The sequence below is a fragment of the Pangasianodon hypophthalmus genome, chromosome 19 (assembly GCF_027358585.1).
Source record: "Pangasianodon hypophthalmus isolate fPanHyp1 chromosome 19, fPanHyp1.pri, whole genome shotgun sequence".
Lineage (NCBI taxonomy): Eukaryota > Metazoa > Chordata > Actinopteri > Siluriformes > Pangasiidae > Pangasianodon > Pangasianodon hypophthalmus.
This window is the reverse complement of record NC_069728.1, coordinates 16206122-16228853: the sequence shown is the minus strand read 5'-3', so window position 1 is coordinate 16228853 and position 22732 is coordinate 16206122. Positions and strand designations below refer to the sequence as shown.

At 36.7% G+C, this 22732-nt stretch overlaps 8 non-coding genes across 8 annotated transcripts; 4 read left to right on the top strand and 4 right to left on the bottom strand.

Annotated features, from left to right (window-relative positions):
• Positions 1–15569: 15569 nt before the first annotated feature.
• trnav-cac (transfer RNA valine (anticodon CAC)) lies at positions 15570–15642 on the top strand. The gene has a single exon. It is a non-coding gene; the product is annotated as a tRNA-Val (tRNA).
• Positions 15643–17784: 2142 nt separating this feature from the next.
• Positions 17785–17857, bottom strand: trnav-cac (transfer RNA valine (anticodon CAC)). Its single transcript has one exon. It is a non-coding gene; the product is annotated as a tRNA-Val (tRNA).
• A 146-nt stretch (positions 17858–18003) lies between these two features.
• Positions 18004–18075, bottom strand: trnad-guc (transfer RNA aspartic acid (anticodon GUC)). Its single transcript has one exon. It is a non-coding gene; the product is annotated as a tRNA-Asp (tRNA).
• A 936-nt stretch (positions 18076–19011) lies between these two features.
• Positions 19012–19084, top strand: trnav-cac (transfer RNA valine (anticodon CAC)). Its single transcript has one exon. It is a non-coding gene; the product is annotated as a tRNA-Val (tRNA).
• A 2164-nt stretch (positions 19085–21248) lies between these two features.
• On the bottom strand, positions 21249–21321 carry trnav-cac (transfer RNA valine (anticodon CAC)). The gene has a single exon. It is a non-coding gene; the product is annotated as a tRNA-Val (tRNA).
• Positions 21322–21467: 146 nt separating this feature from the next.
• trnad-guc (transfer RNA aspartic acid (anticodon GUC)) lies at positions 21468–21539 on the bottom strand. The gene has a single exon. It is a non-coding gene; the product is annotated as a tRNA-Asp (tRNA).
• Positions 21540–22277: 738 nt separating this feature from the next.
• trnad-guc (transfer RNA aspartic acid (anticodon GUC)) lies at positions 22278–22349 on the top strand. Its single transcript has one exon. It is a non-coding gene; the product is annotated as a tRNA-Asp (tRNA).
• A 146-nt stretch (positions 22350–22495) lies between these two features.
• Positions 22496–22568, top strand: trnav-cac (transfer RNA valine (anticodon CAC)). The gene has a single exon. It is a non-coding gene; the product is annotated as a tRNA-Val (tRNA).
• The last annotated feature ends 164 nt before the right edge of the window (positions 22569–22732 follow it).

Below are 22732 nucleotides of genomic sequence, written 5' to 3'. Positions count from 1 at the left end.
TTTTTTAAATAAAATATCTCTTCTCATGAGCTTTGGCAGCTTGTGTACTCTCCAGACAGACATACATGACTCTGAAATGGTGGGATTAAGTGCCACCTGGAGTGTGCTATGAGATGAAGAAGACATAATTATGTTCTTATACTAAAGGTCAAGCCAAGCAAAGAAATCAATAAGGAAATCAAGTGCAGAATCAGCAGAGACCAAGTAATTGATATTGACACAACAGTTAGCAAGCTGCTCATTCTGTCATCCTAAAACCACTTTTTAATAAAAATGCAGGAGGTTTATTAACCTTTGGAGGCACAATGGGAACTGGGGTACTATTTGTTCTCACATCTAAATATGCATTACCATTCACAGTAGTAAACTTTTAATAAATTATTCAATGATGTTTGCAGGAATATGAAGTGAAGAAACTTAAGAAACTAACTTCAAGTCTGGGCCTATGTATATCTATCTGACAGAAAATCAATTATGAAAAAATTGTTTTAAAGGAACAAGCAAGAAATTAAGGCTAGAAAATAAATTCATACAGTTTTCTCTCCTACACAAAACTTTGGATAGCACATAGCAGATAAGCCAAAATATGTTTGATGTCCAAAGCGTGCTTCTTTCATTGAGTTACAAGAATAATTTAGCTAACAAGTAAGCCAAGCTGAGACATTCAATATCTCAAACAAACACAAACATACATGGTTTCCAACACTACATATTGACACTAATATTGAAAAAACTGTACAAAATCACTAAGTGCAAGAGTGAAGTCGTGGTCCTAAAGTTATACAATAGAAGTGATTCCAATAATGGTTTGTATTACTAGATTAATTCTTCTATTTTTTTTTAAATACAGGTTTATTCTGCTTTTTATAAAACTCCTTATGCATGAATTGCTACTTAGTTACTGGACCAGATATAGAGAAAATTCCATGGCAGCTCAAAAAGCAATCACTCAACATGGGGTACAACACACAAATGGCAACATGAAGAAAACGTACCACAATGAAAAGCAAAACCTTCATTTTACATTGCTTGATCTCTTTAATGAAAAATGATCATCGGAGGCTTTTTTTTTACGAATTAAATGTGTGTCAGAAGTGCATGTAATCCACCTTTAAAAGCAATTAAATTCAATTCCATAGCAGATCAAAAAGCAGTCATACTGGTGAAAAAATGTGAAATGCAATACATAAACAGTATTAATTGCAGGTTAACTTGCACTTAGAAGAAGTCCTTTTCAAACCATAGAATTCCATACATCACTTTTGTGCACAGAGGTTTGTAAAATGGTAGACACAATTGTAAAAACAACTTATTTTGTTTTGCTGCTCAGGAATCAATGAAGCACTCTTGGGGATTGGAAAAAAGATCACAGTATGTGTCTTTTGAAAGATTTCCCATGCATTATGTATCCTTTTATTCTTTTCTATACTGAAAGCCACTTTATGGAGATGGCAGAGATGACTTTAATGTGAAACGTCAGCTTTGCCGCAGGGAGAGGGACTGATAAGATGGTCTTGTATTAAAAAAAAAAATAGCAGACTAGCTTATGGCTTCCCACAAAAGCCATTTTCTGACTATATATGTCACTTACACCATGGCTTTATAAAGATGAAGGCCACTGCAGGCTGTACGGGTCATTTTAATGAAATAGCCTCATACGTGTTTCCTTCCTGTATTGCCTACAGACAAGGTCATTTTAGTAACAAGGGGTTATTGCACAAACAGAAAGACCAACAGAAGAAAGGAACAAAATGATTGAATGAAGGGAATTGCAGAGTAAAACACATGACTCATTTTTATTATTATGTCAAGGTTGAAGACAAAATATTGTTGATATTAAAATATTTATAAATTAATGTGTATCAGCAGCTACTAGAAGAAATGAAAGCTGCGATTATGCTATTAGCATGCTTATATGTGACTGAATTATAATAAATACAGTTATTATAAATAGTGAAATGTGAAAAAAATTGCCTGAACGTTGCACAATGCCTGAACGTTGCACATGAACATCCCAACCAGGCAAAATTACCGTTTCAATAACTGAGTTTCTAATGTGTTACTCACCCTTACGTTTTTTAGGGAAAGTACTGTTTCAGTGGTTGATACTGAGTAATTCTTTATCTTCCTTAAATTTCTTAAATACTTACAGTTAAGCCATAACCACTGGATTACATCTCTAGATGATTAGCAAACATTAGCGGAATATTTATACCATAAAATTTTCGTAATTCCTTCATTCAGATGGAAGCTATCACATGCGTCCTCTGAGACGTTGGAAGCTGCCATATCTTTTCAAACACACAGGACAGCTGAACACGTTTGGAGGAGAGCCATAACTGAGCTCTTCCATATACATGAGCTCACAGATGGCCACAACTGGCTGGTGTAGCTGTACACAGCAGGAAAACGCATAATGGCATCATTCCCACTCAAAGAGAAGAGCCAATTATTCTACCTTGGACACATAGCAACACATGGCTAAGGACAGGCTGCTTTACTTTTGCACCATTTGGGAGTGTATTATTTTATTCAGAATATTGGATTTGTTTTTTAGAAAGCTATGGTACTAACTACATATGTTGAGCTGTCAAAAGCTAAGGTGCTAACTGATTGAGTTTAGCTGACAAAAACTCTAAATCTAACAGAATTTACTGAGTGAATTCATACCACTTTCATGCCATGAAGGATACTTTTGGAGGATGGCAAATCTTCCCATTATTTTGACTTGAAATGGACTTTTCATCTAATATAAGCTATCAATAGTTATATAACTGTGTTTAACATTAGTGCATCTTTATTAGAAATAAAGTTGAGTGGTGCAATCAGCTGAAATTCATTATGAACTGAAATCTAAATTAAAACTCCTATTTTAAGACTTTCCTTTGATGCAGAGCCTGTTCATGGAGGCATTACTTTTGAGTGAAGAAATCACATCTATAGAAAAGCTCCCAAATGTCCAACTCCCAAAATTCCCACTCAGACTAGTGATAGGTGAGACCATTCGTTTCCATTTCAATGAAAAGTCATTGAAAAGTCTTCTTGAGTATATAAAAAGAGGACATTTGTGATACGTACAGTGAGAATTTGCAAACCTGGATAGTTGTGTGAAATAAATAATTGGAGACAGGTCTTGTTTATTTACAGAAATAATCCAAGCTCAGTTGTTCGTGTTTTGTATAGAACAAGAACAAATTGCTTAAAATGTTCAACTGAGATCTTCAAATTCAGCACATTTTTCATGTTTCTACCACGTCGCTCAATTCAGACTTCACATGTTAGTTCAAGTCGTTCGGTCTCTCCCACTGTGGCTGAAGCTTTTTATGCCGAGTTGAGTGAAAACTAGAGAATGAGTTGTGACTGGAAGATTAATGTCTCGCTTTTGTCTTTGGTTTTCAGAGAAGCTCTCCTGTGTATTCTGTCAGTGTGAAAGTGACTCAGTGAGCAGGCTCTCCGTGTCTTGATGTCTACGTAATGTCACATCATGTTCGCTAGTTTTCACTCAGACTGCTGTAAAAAACTTGAGCAGCCTTGAGAGCAAGCAACTGTACTGACAGCTTCTCATCCACACTGAGCATCATGATATCAGTGGAAAGAACTCCGGCACTTCCTCTACTATTTTTTTTAAACTTTAGACTGAAGTGCTGAGTTGAATTTATATGAATTGGCAGTTACTTCTGCTGGAATGGTGCTTTATTTTTATTTTCATTTTGGCCTGTTTTTGTGTTACGTCTGTACTTGAGGAATACCGAAGGAACCTGTTTACATGTTTCCAAACCCATTTATAATGGATTTCTAAGGGCAGTTGTTGAACTCCACATGTTTACAATATACTATTATGAGAAAACATGAGAAAAAGACTTATCAAAGTTGTTCTTATGGATGTCTAGTACTTGAGCAATGCAATAAAACAAAAAATAAAACACTTGGGGACATGCTGTTATAGGAAAACAATCAGTGACCGGGTGTACAATTACCAGCCTGACCAAAAGATTATTTTCGAATAACAGCAAGTGTTTTGTTCCTCTTATACCACAACAGTTTGCCAATGATTACAATTTTTTTTTATTTATTCAAGAATGACATGCACTTATCCATTTATAGCTACATTTAATGTTAGAATATCCACTTATCACTTTTGTTATAGCAGTTATAAACAGTTGTTCCCTCACAAACTGCTCTTTTTCTCTCTCTTGAAGTTAATAAAACAAAAAAAATGCCCTCAAAACCTATTTCCTGTGTCGGAAAACATAAAGTTACAGCTCTAACGCTGAACGTTACAATGTACTAACAGTGGAGACTCTTCACAGAAAATGTCACCATAGTAACAATTACACACATTTTGTTAATCTATTTTTTGTGTCTATCATAAAAATCCCTGTGAATGAGCTGTTACTATAGAAACGATAATGAATTACTGTTAGAGCTACTTTCATAGAAAATTAGTCAACCTTCTGATCAATCAGATTCAGCATTCCCATTATTTACACTTTCCTGAACAGTTTGTCGTTTCCATGCACCACCAGACCCACACAACTCTACAGGTAATATCAATGCAGATTCTTCTCACTGATTGAATAATACAGATTTGGAGGATCATTTACAAGTACTGAAGACTGAAGAAAGAAAAAAATCAATTAAACAAAACAATTACCCTTAGACTAAGTGCGTTAGGAGTTGTTCTTTCCTCAGTGTGGACAAACTCAAAGCTTAAAAAGTTTGTGCATAATTTGAATCCTTTTTTTTTTTTTGGTGACACATTTAAGTAGAAGATTAAGACACAAAACTCACAGGTAACACAATATTCCTATACCAAGAAGATTATGGGAAAATAAAATATTGCCTGTTTTGGATTATTTCATCACAGATTAACGAAGCTGTCTTTTGTGTTTCTGCTCTGCAAGGTTGTAGTTTGAGAAATTAATAGATGCGGAAATAAGGAATGTTAAAATGTTGGGCGTACAAGCTATAGATTTCTAGCATATTATCACGAACACTGGAATTGCTAAAATGAATCTGTATTGACTAGTGTAAGTACAAAATAATGCATATTCAGAGTTGAGTTGAGAGTGCTTAGTGAAGATATAGTATCAAAATTGCAGTTTATGTATATGGCAGCAAAATTGCCATATTCAGACCTCAATGGAATTACTGACTTAAGTGCTATTCAGAAGTTATGCAAGAGTTGCACACACAGGGTGGAGTTTGCCTTAATGGTGGCTTGTCTCAGTGATGCACAACTCTTATGATTTTTGTGTGTTTCTTGTGCAATGCTGACTTGAGCAAGGAGCAGTATTAGGTCCAACATCTGACAGTGATGTAACCACAATATATCATGCTGATCTTTATGTTTGGGCTGTAAAAAAAAAAATATTTTTTTCAAAAAACTATGAAATGCCAGTTGAAGCCAATAAGAAAACAGCATCATCGACTTTTCTTATCTCAAGGACTAACTTTTGTATGGAGACATTTACGAAAAACGTACTTACTTAAACACACTTACTTAAAATGAGCTGTAAGTGTAGCAGATGAGTGCTTGGTCAGCTTATCCTTCATGCTTTTTCTTTATAGGAGAGTGCATCAATTTAACAAAATAGTCAGCATTATTATATTCATTCAACAACTCAAAATTGTGAAATAAAAGCATGATAAAATAGCCTACCTACCTTGCACAAGTAACAATTTCATAACCTCAATTTAGTTTCTCATGGCTTTATTAAGGAACTATCAGTTAGTTATAATATATATATGCATGTTATAATATATATAAAATGCTAAATAATAGTATGTGCTGGATCAAGTGCTATTTTATAAGCTGAGAACAACCAAAGTAGTGGAACTAGGACAATTAGTAAATACGTGACTTTATCTTGGATTTGTTAAGCAATGTACGAAGAAGAGTGCTCTGTTATCTTAATGCTCATTACCATGTTGGTGTTTGTTAAAACTGATTGATCTGATTGGTAAAGAACGCTGTGCTTGTTTTTGGACCTCAATAATTGCTCTTCTATTTTAGTTTTGGTTGCTAGATCAGTGTAGCCTTATTTATTGTGTGGATGCTCTGTAGACAGTGAGTTTTTTCACTGGGTGTTTGGTGTGACTGCCATTTTAGTTTATGTCTGCGTTTTGGATTTTCTTTGTTATCCAGTACCCTGTTGTACAATATATTCCTATTTTGTCTTCTCCATCTGTGTGCTGTTTCGTCTTATAGTATGCCATATATTTCACCTATCCACACAACCTTTTTAATCTTCATTTAATCATTCTATTATGGCCCGACCTTAGACCAGGACACAAAAAAGCATCTGTTTATTGTGATAATGGTTTAATTATTTTAGTGTAAATTGCACAGCAACTTGAGGAAGGACTTTAATGGTTTTGTTTACAATCACAAACCCAAGCCACATATTAACCTCCTTAATTATTTACAACCTGGAGTCATTTGGAAATTTGGGAACTGCAGGTTTTATGAAGCCAAATGCGAAGCAAATGAGATTTACCTATATAGAAGACAAAAGAAAAAAAAACCCAAGGGAAAAGAGGCAGAAAATTTAAACGGTGCCTTTATTTTAAACTAATTTATACATATAGCAGCATTTTGGAACAGGAGAACAATAAAATGAGCGACTCCCTCACTTTCCTCACTTTTATTCATGTGTGGATTACAAATGTTTTTCCCTGTTGTTCATTTCCCTCCATTCATATGCACATTAAATATGGGCGATTGTGTTTTTTGCTCTCTGTCTCTCAGCTTGTCTCCATCAGGAGCAGCAGGTGTGTATAGCAGGCCTTTAAACCCCAGCTTATTCCCAGCAGGTGTGCGCAACATAACGAGCCTCAGTAAGTGCAGGAAACATGGCACATCCATGTCTCCAGCTGAGAAACACAAAAAGAGGTTCATATTGTGCACTACAATGGCTTGTAATATTGTTTAATTTGTTTTGCTGCTGCAGTATTGTGATGTGACCCTATCCATTAATGCTTTGGCAGCAACTACCGAGCAGTTAGTGTTCAAAAATTAAAATTCAGTGCAAGACATATGCCAAATATTTATAATTCAGGTTCTGTTCTGTCAGTCAGGTCCTTGGTCTTCATACGTCGCTTAGGAAGCCCAAGAAAAAATGATACGCAATATTTACTAATCATGATAATTCAAAAATGGGTTCTTTGAATGCACCTGACAACTTGGTTGTTTTTAGCGTATTGAGTTGTTTGAGATAACTGCATGCTTCTCTTTTGGCTGGGAAATCAAAATCAGTGAATGCCTGGCTAATGCCCATATTATGGAAACATTGGGAGACCTCTGAAAAACTAACTTTTCTTTTTTTTTGCACACAATGTAGTAAGACATGCAGTTTCATTTAATATGTCTATGGGATACTAATTTGAGTCATAATGTTTTCATAAGATTTAGCTACTTTATTTGTGCTAATGAAATTGTTCATCTAAAGAATAGTCTGATCTCAGGTAGTGGAGGTTTATGAACTCCAGCTATAGCTGCTTGTTCAAATTGTGACATTCACTGTGTGAGGAAATCACACTTATAGCTAGCAAGGTATCAGACATTTTTGACTGACTATTTTTACCACCATGGTTGTTAAATTGGCTCCTTACACAACATGATATTTTGCAGGAAGATAGCCTAGGCAAGGTTAAGAAGCAAATAAAAACATTTCCATGTCAATTTGGTGAAATATATTTATGACTTCTTAAAGTTGAGGTGTCAAAGTAAATTATAAGCAGCTGTTTGCCAGAATTCAGTCACTGAGACTCTCAAGTCAGGTCATGTAGGCTTACTTCCTGTCATTCCTGTCATTACGGACAGATTTCATGTTAGGAATGAAATATAGTTCAGAATCACCATTTACTACATTTGCTCCATTTGACATGAACCAGTGACAGACAAGAGGATAAGTAATGCAGTAATGAACAAAGCAAAGTCTATAAATACATTTAATACAGACAATGCACTAATCATGTAAGCTATAAACTATACAATATACAGTACAGTAAACAAATTATACAATAAACACTAAACATTCAAAAACTACAATTTATTGCACAGTAGTATTTTAATAGTGTAAACTCTGTTAATACTTCTGAGCAGCAGTATGAAGGCGACTTGTGCATGTGGGTTAAATATTATGTCTTTCGTATTATGTGTCTCTCGTGTAATATGATATCTGATGGGTTTTCCCAGGCCGCCAAACATATTTTAGTTGTATAACTGGTATTTTGGGTTCAGTTTCATGTAGGTAACCTATCACCTATCCCATTTTGTTGGTTTTTCATCCGTTTACTGTCAAATGTAAGTTTTGTTCAGTTATCCATAGAGAAATAGCATCTAAATCACCCACACATGACAATATGAAATGCTCAAATGTCAAAATTGGTAAAGAGTTACTAGCATTTGTTGCTGCTTTTTAATATTCACAAAACAAAAGTCTAAGAAAAGGTGTGTAACTAAATCTGTCTAACTTTGCCTAGAGCATTTAAGGCAGGGGTGTTCAGGTAAGAGAAAAATGTGAAGGTCAAATTACATAAAATTCCTTTGTTACAAAGGTCTGAATAAGCAACTAACATTACTGAATGGTGATAAGAGTTACATTTTAATGCTTAACCATAAATGATTATTTCATAGCTATAAATAAGACAGTTTGTAGTGGTGCTTCATGTTACCACTTTTGACTAATGGCATGAACTCTGAACAGATGAGATGAAGCTAAAAGTCTAAAAAAAAAAAGTAATAAACTTGAATTGTAGGTTCCGAATCAGGGACTGCACTCTCACTGCAAAATAGTATATTCAAATAGTATATGCATAGCATGAACACAATTGTAGAGAGTACGAAGTAAAAATATTTCTGACCTTTTATGTAAAGGATACAACTGATGTGGCCCAGGTTTAAAACAATGTAACCTGACGTGTGTTTTTAGCTAATAATACTCTTCAGACATTCTGTTAGAGTATCAAAGTTTCAGTACAAGTTTATGTAGTTATTCAAAGAACTTTTCCCCTTTTTTCTCCCTAATTTGGTCTTGGCCAGTTCCCACCCACCAGCCAGCTCGTCCCTATCATATGACAGCCACCAACCATACTGTAGTATCATGTTTGTTCTATCTTCAGTGTATCACAAGTTCAAATCCTGACGATGCCACAGCCATCAACCGCTGGGAGTCCAAGAAAGCTAAATATTGGCCATGCTGTCTGGGTGGGAGGGATGCATACTCTCTCCCCTGTCAATCACTGTGACACTAGCAAATTGTGGGTGTCAGTGAGCTCCTGTATGTGGAAGAGGGTAGATGATGCTTATCCTTCCAGCAGTTCAAGAAAGATGTGGTTGGCTAGCTTTGCATGTCGTGGACCCTCCCCAGCTCGTAACTGTCATATGATAGGGGAGAACTGGCTGGTGGGTGGAAATTAACCAAGACCAAATTAGGGAGAAAAATTGTAGTAGCTTTGAATTATTCATTACACACAGTGAAACTAAACAAAAAAAGTTACAGATTTATGAGAGAGAGTAATATAAGTCTGGACCCACCATGTGTGTTACATTTCAGTAAACCCTGTTTATATCCTTCTGTATTATTCAGCATTATTCAGTAATCGCAGTAGAACTAATAGGAAATGTACAGTATGTCTGGACCCACTGACACCTCCTGGGAGCATTTTACCGATTAAACGATCATCCCAAAAATAGAATTCCACTGGGTGTTTATATGTTTTTTTTTTTTTTTTTTTTTTTTTTGCATAATGTTTCTGTTGTGCCTCACAGGACAGTAATGCTATTCCATCTCTCCAGGTGGGCACATCACACAGGAATAGATTGTCATTTCCTGTCTTTCTGACACTTCTGGAAATACCAAGCCCCTTCCTGCAGCTGTGACCAGAATCCTGCAATAATCATTCTCACCCCAGGGTGCATCCTGTTCACATACACCAGATCACAATAACTGGCCAGGATTCATGACTCAAAGCTCAATAGGAAGACATTCAGCATTTAGCTTTGGGCTTTATTCATAACAGGAAAATTGGTATTATTCGTACAAAGCTGGCCTATTTTAGTGTTATTTGAAACCGTCTGAACCAAAGAGTGTAATTTCATTTGGTAATTTCATGCATTAGGGGCTCTCCTAATCTTCTGCCTAGCGTGACTGATGGGTAGGTCATGAGGATTCAGAAACTGCTCTCCTCGGGCCAGAATAAAAGTGGTGGGAAAGAAGAGATCAATAGTTGGCAGTGCTGTGTCTCTCTCTGTGTGTGTGTGTGTGTGTGTGTTACAGCATAGACTGACTTCTCTCAGAGCTACATATTGTTAGAGTGAGCAGCTGTGTCAAGTTAAGAGCACCGCTTCATCAACCGCCAGCCTTGCTTGACTGAGTTTTTCCGATTCTCCAGCACTTGTCTTGAATCCCGACAGTGCATGTCACCATTATGGAGTTATCAAAGTGCACCAACTAATGTGCCACGACAGAATGGAGATGAGTGAAAGGCTTTATGATTGTCATTCAGTATGTGTTATCACTATCAGATTATGTAGCAGCAGCTCAGCACTTCGAGCTTTTCTAAGCAGAGATCCGAATCCCTGAGGCCAAATAATTATAAAGTAATGACATCAGACTGAATCCGATGGGCTTTGTGCTGGATGAGCAGGATTTGGAGTTTTTGTATTCTCTACACATCTCCTCCATTGAGGATGAGGCAAGGAAATATGCTTGCTCAACAGTAGAATCATGCATGCATCTCGGTTTAATTTAAATCCATTTTTCCCTCCATCATTTTTTTCTGTTCCGTTCATTAACTGAGTATTTTCTTAAACATTCACACGTTAGAGAAATACCCAGCTAGTACTTATCTAGCAATCAGAAACAATCATGCATGGTCTAAATGAGCAGGTCTTTCAACTGGACTTATACCACAGCATATCTGATTGGTCAAATGGTATTGATTAAATTTCTTTAACAGTAGCTTCTACAGTAGTTATGGCTGCTAGGCAAATCACAGGTTTATACTAATACACTCATTCTAATATGCTATATGGCCAAAAGTATGTGGACATCTGACCCATATGTTCTTGTTGAACATCCCATTCCAGATTTATTTCTCATTTGCTGTTTGTTTTTACATGTTAAATTTTCGCTAGTTAATCATACATGCTAAAAACCTAGTAATGTTAAGACAAATCAGGGAGGTGTTGGTTGGAACATTAATGTTCAAAGTGTTGCCACCTTCAGAGTGTTACAAGTGTTACTTCCTCCTTCCAAGTGCTTGTTGATTCATGATGCCAGCACACACACACGCACACACACACACACACTCTCACACACCCACCAGGTGGCTGTCTGAAAACATGTTGCATTCATTCGACTGTACACATACACTTACTGCAATTCTAATTATTTTCTCATTTTACCATCTTTATTTCTTACACACGAGTAGTCGTTTTTTTTTTATACTGCTTCATTATCATGTATTATATGAATTTTTAAAAAATATTATATTAATAGATTTTGCGATTAAAGCATGACATGGACTTTATAAACTGTATATAGGGGGTTTTACTTTTTTTTTTTTTTTTTGTATTAGGCTTGTTTTTGTGCTGGCTTTGTAATGCAGTACTGGCGACCCTGTATTAAATTCTGGTATATTTGGACAGCATTTTTCACAATAGGCATTGTCACAGCGGCTTTAAAGAAATCCAGGTTTAGATATAGATATGTAATGAGCAAAAGGCAAAAGTGGCGGTTCATTAATGAAGAAAGGAGACTCACCAAAATATGTGCAAAATATATCTATACTCAATGTTTGTTGACTAAAAGTAGACTCTTGTCCTTTTTTCTGACAGAATTAATCATAATAAGTAATGTTAGTGGAGAGTATGTATCATATTTAAGGCAGCTTAGATACAGCATTGTGAAGAATGCCTGTTGATTAGCGTGCTAGCTAAACTAGCTGATTACCGAGTTAGCATTCTGAATAAATCAACACAGAAACACTAAACAAATACACTTGCTATTTAAGTCAATTGAAAAGGTGTTACAGGGTATAAGCTTCTCATATTTTAGTTCTGATGGAACTGGGAAGTGCTTTTTTTTTGTTACTGTGGATTCTGTAGTGTAGTGGTTATCATGGTTGCCTCATATGTGAACAGTTCCTGGTTTGAAACTGGGCAAAAAACAGCGATGTTATTTTGATATTTGTGTGACCAAAGGGAAAAAAATGCAATCATTGCTCTATGTTATTCAGAAACAGCCTCACAGTTAGTAGCTGTATACACAGTATATTACTTACCACAGTTACAGTTTTAAAACACACAAGAAAACACTGATTTCCATCATCACCCTTGTTAGTATAGTGGATGGTAGCTTAAACTCCTAAACTGTTTCACATTCATTCTTTGTGGTAGTTCATTCTCTATACTAACAAGGAGCATTTTAAAAGTGCATTTTAAAAGTGCATTTTATAAGTATTATATTGTAGAAACAGCTACTCACTGTGAGGCTGTTTCTGAAATAATATAGTGAGATGTTTGCAGGTTTTTTTTTTGTTTTTTTCAGTCACACTAATATCAAAATGGTGACTACTGTGTGTTTCTGGCTGGTTTGGATTATTATGGCAGTCCAAAACCACTATGGATGGAATATATTTTTGGCCACTAAGGCTTTGACCTAAAACTCATTTCTAGTTAGTGTGTTGTATGGCTCCAGAGACTTACTAGATTACTATTGCGTAACTTTAGCTACATTCCGTGTTCACTGATCAAAGGTAAGATGCCTGTAATAATCCAAATATAAATAATCCAAACCAGGCAGAAAGTGACAGGCAGAGATACTGTCCACTATACTAAAGAGGGGGACGGTGTACATCATTGCCTTCTTTTCGCTTAAATATTATACTGTGGAAATAGCTGCTCATTGTGAAGCTGTTTCTAAATAACCTTTGTTCAATATACTGTATGTGGTGTGAAGTTTCTGCTGTTCACAGAAATGAACAAAGTAGCAGTTATGTTTCTGCTTGGTTTCAGGCGAGGAACCTTTCATGTGTGAGGCAATCGTGATAACCACTACACTACAGACACCAGAGCGATAAAACCCCTCCCCGCTTCTGTCACAGCTAAAATAAGCACCAAACTAAAGCTTCTAATCTATAATTACTTTCTTGCCATCCTGCATTTACTTAAATACAGGGTGTTTTTGTTTAGCGTCTCAGTGGTGATTTGTTCAGCGTGCTAACTTGCTAATCCGCTAGTTTAGCTAGCATGCTAATCTATGAGAAATGACAAAGATTGAAGGCATTTATTTAGCATATTTTGTAAGGAGTCTCCAGTATCAGTGCAGTAACAGTCAGAGGTATGGAGCATTTTTAAGTTTTCCGACACTGGAGAACTGTTTTGCGGTTTCTCTGTAACTTACATTTTTTTTTGTGTGTGTGTGTTCTGTTTTTTTTTATTTATTTTTTTAATTTTAAAACTGATAAATATGTTTTTTGTTCATTTGGCTAATTTTTAATCAATTTTGTCATTCAATCCAATGTCAAATGATGACAACCCAAAAAGTTAGAAGAAATCAGTCTGAATCCCAACAGTTGTTGTGTGGTAGCCTTTTCTACAAAATTGCCTATGAGGAGTAGTTAATTGAGTTTTCCAATATACAAAACAGTTAAAGTTTATCCATCATAATGGATTTCTGGCACTAAATCTCTGCCCTTAAGTCCAGAGGTGTGTGTTGGTTTCTCATTGTCTTTTTGTAACTCAGATATCTAATTAACTGGCTCAGTTTTCAGAATCATTAAAGCTAATATCTTTAGCACTATTTTAATACATCATCAAACCAAACATTTCATTAACAACTAATAGTGCAAATTATGGTTTTCAGTAATTTTAAAGGTGAGCGTCATTTCCAGTCTTTTATACAGACCTGAGAGATGTAAAAAGCAACAGTATTCAAAACTCCTTACATGACTGAGCCTGTAAGGTGTCCTCTAGCCTGATTCACAGAGTGCAGTTCCCTCCGTTTGAAAGAGAGCACACACTCCCCGAGGGCCATCAGACAGAAAGCACAGTGAGCAGTGGAGTCGTGGATGTGTGTATTCATGGAAACAGAGTTTAACACACTTAGACAAGAACATAAACACACTGGGAGCTTCTCTCTGGGACGACAGGATCCACACACATACACACCTGCTGAAAAATGACCTGCACCAGCAGGAACAGAATAAATTCATGCTGGTTTAAGCTCTATTTTCGCAGGAACACACGCTCACGCTCACACACACACACACACACACACACACACATACACTCACTCATTTTGGAGACTGATAATTAAAGCTTACTGAGTGATCTAGCCAGAAGCTGTTCACAAGCCTTCCCTTTTCTGTTCTGTGGAAGTCGTACCAACATTGGCAAGAACAGCAATGGTCTGCTTTTACCTCAGGGTGCCTTGTTACACAATTGCAGGAAAAGGTTGTGATGAAATGGATGGGTTTTTTTTCATTAAAGATTTCCTATTGAGGGGTCTGTTATCTTTAAACACTGATATGTCCTTATTAGAGAATCATGTGGGTTGGGAGAAGATAATAAGTATGTTATTTACATTTTTTAAAAAAATAATCTAATAAAGGTGTTGATTAATTTTCTATAACAGCAGCTCTGACAGTAGTTCTGCGTATAGTAACCACTTACACAGGGACTGTATGGTTGCTGTAGGTAATATATTTTTAGCCTTTAATGCTTTATGGTGCTGTTCCTTTCCCACCTAAAGCTTACCACTTGTACTTCACATAAAACTTAACATTTCTAGTTAGTGTTTTGTGTGTATCCACAAAACCGGACACTTACTACACTACTACTGCTAAGGTAAGATTCTCTAAAAAGTAAATTAAAAGATTTTAAAATAAACTAATGATTGTACGTTGTCTATGCAGTTGAAGAGTAACTGCTACTTAAGGCAGCTACTAGATATGAGCTTTTTCATCATGCTAAACCAGGACTGAGCTTTTTCCCAGTGTTGTCATCTCTTTTCAGAGGAAAGGAGCTAGAGCACGCTTATAAAGTCACTAGAAGATGATGACGATCAGTAATTAGTCATTAGGAACACTGGTGATCAGTGATTAGTCATTAGGAACAATGGTGATCAGTGACTAGACATTAGGAACAATGGTGTTCAGTGATTGGTTGTTGAGAAACAATGGTGATCAGTGATTGGCTGTGAGCAGTCAGACATTACACACTGATAGTGAGCTGAGCGAACCTGCTCTCTCAACTCATATAACAGCAGCTGGAGATCTCGAGTTTGTGTGTGTGTTTGCCCTTAGATATGGTGATAAATGCCATCAGCTTAAATAGTTAACTGTGTTAACTACACATTATAACTAATTTCTTTTAAAACCATATCATGGAACAAACTTAACACTGGCACTCAGTAGTTGGACCTTGGCACCATGTCTATTGATGTTACATTTTGCTAACTCATCAATATTGGTGTTGGATGGCTGACACAGCTGTCATGAAAGTAATTATGGCTCTTATTTTAGCTGTGGCAGAAGTGGTGCGGCGTTTCATCAGCATGGTTTCTGTAGTGTAGTGGTTATCACGTTCGCCTCACACGCGAAAGGTCCCCGGTTCGAAACCGGGCAGAAACACAGCTGCTGTTTTGGTCATGTCTGGATGATTTAGCTAAAACTCCCTAAACCATTTCCCATTCATTCTCTATGGTAGTGGTAAATAGTGCTAAATTACTATGAATGTAACATATTTTAGGCCACTAAGGCTTTGACCTAACCACTTGACCTAAAACTCACTTCTAGTTAGTGCGTTGTATGGACCAGAGACTTACTAGATTACTATTGTGTAATTCTAGCTATGCTCTGTGTTCACTGATCAGATACTTTTTTAAATAAATTAAAAGATTTTTCTTTTAATAAATGAATGACTGTACATTGTCTACACAGCTGGAGTGCTTCTTAAGGCAGATCCTAGATATTTGCTTTTTCATGAATGACTTGCTAACCCATGAATTAATTTTTTACCTTACAGCCAGCGTTATAAAGTTTTAAAATGTTTACTGTTATATTTATCACTAAATTGCAGAAACTATCTATTTAACTTTAGCATACATTCTCCCACCCCATTCGCATTACTAATGTAATTACAGCTTGTGTCCTACAGTTTAACATGAATGAGGCGATACTGTGAATGATGAATGGACTGTTGTTTTGACTAATGTGAAGGTTTTTTGTGTTTGCAGTTAGACATAATGATAAACATCATGGGCTTAGATAGTTAGCTGTTGTGTGAGTCCTGACTTGTATACTATGTGTCTGGTTTTTTTTTTTTTTTTTTTTTTTTTTTTTTGCCTTTCAAATGATTTAACTTGTCAGATATTTTTGCATTGCAGTACAGAGTACATACCTGGTCTATGCAATGGGAAGTCATCTATCTAACACCGATATTTATGATTAGTAAAAATCAGGATGATGCTAAGGTCCAATTACTGAGTGCCAGCATCAGATATATTCAATGATATGGTTTTGAAAGTAACTATTTCATAATGTACTGTCTGAGAGCAAAGCTTTTTGAAACTGTTTGGTGAAGCCAAATTTATAAAACTTCAGTCTCTTCTGAAATCCAGATGTTGCAGAAACGTACAATAGAATTTGCCTAAGTGAATTGCCATTTCCGGATATTTGTTCAGTGGAATTGAACAGCATCCCGGCTCTATGTGCTCCAGGCCAAATCTCTCTCCAGTGTCTGTGGTGGACAGGCAAAGAGCTGGATACTTCTCCTAACACCAGTTTAGAGACTTGAGTTAAGGTCTGCAATCAGAGCTGAATCAAAAAATGCTGGAAGGTAAACATCTGGTTGTGTATAATTCGTCTAATGGCAAATATCCGAAAATGGTCATTCATTTAGGAAAATTCTATTGTACTTTTCTGTAACATCTGGATAACAGGTGAGACTGAAGTTCAGTGAATTTGGCTCCAAAGAACAGTTCAAAAAGAGTACATCATGAAATAGTTTCTTTTAAAATCATATCACTAAACTCAATAGCTGGACCTTAGCACCATGTCAACTGATCATCTATCCATCCATCTAAATCATTTATGTCAATGTTGGACAGCTGGCCTCCTTACCTACTGCTCTGTACTCTGTATTATAATGCAAAAAATCTGAAAGACAAAAAACAGACACACTATACACAAGTCAGGACACAACACAGGTAGCTATCTAACCCGATGGCATTCATCACCATTGATAAATGCTGATCACCATTGTTCCCAATGACCAATCACTGATCCCCATTGTTCTCAACAACCGATCACTGATTACCACTGTTTGTCCCTCGCCTTGCCCATCCTCGTTCTCTGTTTTAAACTCTCTTTTTGGTGATATTTACAAGAAATAAAAGCGAGTAACTGTTTCCTTCAGGACTACTGACTGTCACTGCTTTTGTCTGTTTCCTTGATAGAAAGTATAGAATTTTGTAAATGCATAAAAGTTTAGTTTGTGTAAGGTGCCATGACCAAAGATGACTTCTTTCTGTAAGAAATACATTATTTAAGAAATAAATTATAATCTATCATTTTCTATTTTGCTAAAATTTTCTATTCTATTCTATTTGTAATTTGATATGCCAATGAATAAATAATATGCAATGGCATCTTCTAGTGACTTTATAAGCCTGCTTTAGCTCCTTTCCCTTTGTTCTCTTTGTTGAATATACTGTATGTAGTGTGAAGTTTCTGCTGGTTCTTGGTTCACAGAAGTGACCAAAATTACAGCCATGTTTCTGCCCGGTTTCGAACCGGGGACCTTTCGCGTGTGAGGCGAACGTGATAACCACTACACTACAGAAACCATGCGAGCTAACCTCCTCCCCTCTTCTGTCACAGCTAAAATAAGAGGGAAACTAGAAGTGGAAGTCTGTAATTACTTTCTTGATACGCTGGATTAACTTATATACAGTGTGTGTTTGTTTTTAGGGGAAAGAAAAGTGAGAGTTTCTCCCCGTCGGGGAATCGAACCCCGGTCTTCCGCGTGACAGGCGGAGATACTGTCCACTATACTAACGAGGAGGGCGGCGGAACACGGTGGTTTCTGTTCGGGTCTAGTCTGGGCTCTTCAGCTAAAACTCCCTAAACTGTTTCCTATTCATTCTCTATGCTAGTGCTAATCCACTACGGATGTAATATCATTTTTCACCACTAACGCTTTATGGCGCTGTTCCCTCGGACACCCACCTAAAACTTAAAACATAAAAATTTACATTTCTAGTTACACACTTACTAGACTACTACTGCTAAGGTAAGATTCTTAAAAAAGAATAAATTAAAAGAGTTTTTTAAATAATTGAATGAATTGGCCATTGATGATCAGTGATTAGTCATGAGGAACACTGGTGATCAGTGATTAGTCATTAGGAACACTGGTGATCAGTGATTAGTCATGAGGAATGATAGTGATCAGTGATTGGCTGTCAGACATTACACACTGATAGTGAGTTGAGCGAACCTGCTCTCTCAACTCATATAACAGCAGCTGGAGAGCTCGAGTTCAAGACAGCCACTAAAGTCTGCACAAAAAGTCGCTAGATTTGTTGTTTTGATTAATGTCAAGTTTTTTTGTGTGTTTGCCCTTAGATATGGTGATAAATGCCATTAGCTTAAATAGTTCACTGTGTTAACTACACATTATGAAATAGTTTCTTTTAAAACCATATCATGGAACATACTTAACACTGGCACTCAGTAGTTGGACTTTAGCACCATGTCGATTGATGTTACTGGACAATATTGGTGTTCACTGTGTTAACTACACATTATGAAATAGTTTCTTTTAAAACCATATCATGGAACAAACTTAACACTGGCACTCAGTAGTTGGACTTTAGCACCATGTCGATTGATGTTACTGGACAATATTGGTGTTGGATGGCTGACACAGCTGTCAAGAAAGTAATTATAGATCTTATTTTAGCTGTGACAGAACAAGGGAGGAGCTTAGCTCTCATGGTTTCTGTAGTGTAGTGGTTATCACGTTCGCCTCACACGCGAAAGGTCCCCGGTTCGAAACCGGGCAGAAACATGACTGTAATTTTGGTCACTGTGAACAGCAGAAACTTCACACTACATACAGTATATTCAACAAAGGGAACAAAGGGAAAGGAGCTAAAGCACGCTTATAAAGTTACTAGAAGATGCCATTGCATATTGTTTCTTACAGAAAGAAGTCATCTTTGTTCATGGCACCTTGCACAAACTAAACTTTTATGTATTTACAAAATTCTATACTTTGTATCAAGGAAGCAGACAAAAGCAGCGACAGTGAGTAGTCCTGAAGGAAACAGTTACTCACTTTTATTACTTGTAAATATCATTTTTGCAATTTGATATGCCAATTTATAAATAATAATAGGCAGTGACATCTTCTAGTAACTTTATAAGCACGCTTTAGCGCCTTTCCCTTTGTTTCTGCCCGGTTTCAAACCGGGGCCCTTTCACATGTGAGGCAAACGTGATAACCACTACAGGACAGAAACCATATCAATTCCGCCCCTCCCCACTTCTATCACAGCCAAAAATAAACAAAGTTAGAGAAACTTTCTAATCTATAATTGTTTTTAGGAGGAAAAAAATTAGCCTCTTATGCTTTATGGCACTATGTTCCCTCACACACCCACCTAAAACTTAGCACTTGTACTTCACATAAAACTTAACATTTCTAGTTAGTGTGTCGTGTGGATCCACAAAACCAGACACTTATTTCACTACTACTGCTAATGTAAGATTTTTCAAAAAAAAAAAATTAACTGATTGTTTTCAAATAAATGAATGAATTGGTCATTGGTGATCAGTGATTAGTCATGGGAGCAATGGTGATTAGTTATTTTTGAAATATAATACAGAGTACATACCTGGTCTAAGCAGTAGGTAAGGAAGCCTGTTATCCAACAGCTATTAAGGATTAGGCAAAATCGACATGGTGCTAAGTGTCAGATATGTTCAGTAATATGATTTTCACTGAAACTATTTCATAATGTACTCTCTGAGAACAAAGCTTTTTGAACTGTTTTGTGGAGCCAGATTTATAAAACTTAAGTCTCTTCTGATATTCAGATGTTACAGAAAAGTACAATAGAATTTGCCTAAATGAAATGACATTTTAGGATATTCGCCATTGGATGAATTATAGACAGCACATTACTGTAAATACTGTATATTGCTTATCCCATGTTTAGCTGGATACTTCTCCTAACACCAGTTTAGAGACCTGAGTTAAGGTCTGCAATCAGAGCTGAATCAAAAAATGCTGGAAGTAAACACCTGGTTCTGTATAATTCCTCCAATGGCAAATATCCTAAAATGGAAATTCATTTAGGAAAATTCTATTGTCCTTTTCTGTAACATCTGGATATCAGGTGAGACTGAAGTTCAGTGAATTTGGCTCCAAAAAACAGTTCAAAAAGAGTACATCATGAAATAGTTTCTTTTAAAATCATATCACTAAACTCAATAGCTGGACCTTAGCACCATATCAACTGATCATCTATCCATCCATCTAAATCATCTATGTCAATGGTGGACAGCTGGCTTCCTTACCTACTGCTCTGTACTCTGTATTATAATGCAAAAAATCTGAAAGACAAAAACAGACACACTATACACAAGTCAGGACACAACATAGGTAACTATCTAACCCGATGGCATTCATCACCATTGATAAATGCTGATCACCATTGTTCCCAATGACCAATCACTGATCCCCATTGTTCTCAACAACCGATCACTGATTACCACTGTTTGTCCCTCGCCTTGCCCATCCTCGTTCTCTGTTTTAAACTCTCTTTTTGGTGATATTTACAAGAAATAAAAGCGAGTAACTGTTTCCGTCAGGACTACTCACTGTCACTGCTTTTGTCTGTTTCCTTGATAGAAAGTATAGAATTTTGTAAATGCATAAAAGTTTAGTTTGTGTAAGGTGCCATGACCAAAGATGACTTCTTTCTGTAAGAAATACATTATTTAAGAAATAAATTATAATCTATCATTTTCTATTTTGCTAAAATTTTCTATTCTATTCTATTTGTAATTTGATATGCCAATGAATAAATAATATGCAATGGTATCTTCTAGTGACTTTATAAGCCTGCTTTAGCTCCTTTCCCTTTGTTCCCTTTGTTGAATATACTGTATGTGGTGTGAAGTTTCTGCTGGTTCTTGATTCACAGAAGTGACCAAAATTACAGCCATGTTTCTGCCCGGTTTCGAACCGGGGACCTTTCGCGTGTGAGGCGAACGTGATAACCACTACACTACAGAAACCATGAGAGCTAAGCTCCTCCCCTCTTCTGTCACAGCTAAAATAAGAGGGAAACTAAAACTTCAAGTCTGTAATTACTGTCTTGATACGCTGGATTAACTTATATACAGTGTGTGTTTGTTTTTAGGGGAAAGAAAAGTGAGAGTTTCTCCCCGTCGGGGAATCGAACCCCGGTCTTCCGCGTGACAGGCGGAGATACTGTCCACTATACTAACGAGGAGGGCGGCGGAACACGGTGGTTTCTGTTCGGGTCTAGTGTGGGCTCTTCAGCTAAAACTCCCTAAACTGTTTCCTATTCATTCTCTATGCTAGTGCTAATCCACTACGGATGTAATATCATTTTTCACCACTAACGCTTTATGGCGCTGTTCCCTCGGACACCCACCTAAAACTTAAAACATAAAAATTTACATTTCTAGTTACACACTTACTAGACTACTACTGCTAAGGTAAGATTCTTAAAAAAGAATAAATTAAAAGAGTTTTTAAATAATTGAATGAATTGGCCATTGATGATCAGTGATTAGTTGTTAGGAGAAATCGCGATCAGTGATTAGTCATGAGGAATGATAGTGATCAGTGATTAGTCGTTAGGAGAAATCGCGATCAGTGATTAGTCATGAGGAACACTGGTGATCAGTGATTAGTCATTAGGAACACTGGTGATCAGTGATTAGTCATGAGGAATGATAGTGATCAGTGATTAGTCATGAGGAATGATAGTGATCAGTGATTAGTCATGAGGAATGATAGTGATCAGTGATTAGTCATTAGGAACACTGGTGATCAGTGATTAGTCATGAGGAATGATAGTGATCAGTGATTGGCTGTGAGCAGTCAGATATTACACACTGATAGTGAGAATGAACCATAGAGAATGAATAGGAAAGCTGAGTAGGGAGTTTTAGCTGAGGAGCCCAGACTAGACCCGAACAGAAACCACCGTGTTCCGCCGCCCTCCTCGTTAGTATAGTGGACAGTATCTCCGCCTGTCACGCGGAAGACCGGGGTTCGATTCCCCGACGGGGAGAAACTCTCACTTTTCTTTCCCCTAAAAACAAACACACACTGTATATAAGTTAATCCAGCGTATCAAGAAAGTAATTACAGACTTCCACTTCTAGTTTCCCTCTTATTTTAGCTGTGACAGAAGAGGGGAGGAGCTTAGCTCTCATGGTTTCTGTAGTGTAGTGGTTATCACGTTCGCCTCACACGCGAAAGGTCCCCGGTTCGAAACCGGGCAGAAACATGGCTGTAATTTTGGTCACTTCTGTGAACCAAGAACCAGCAGAAACTTCACACTACATACAGTATATTCAACAAAGAGAACAAAGGGAAAGGAGCTAAAGCAGGCTTATAAAGTCACTAGAAGATGCCATTGCATATTATTTATTCATTGGCATATCAAATTAG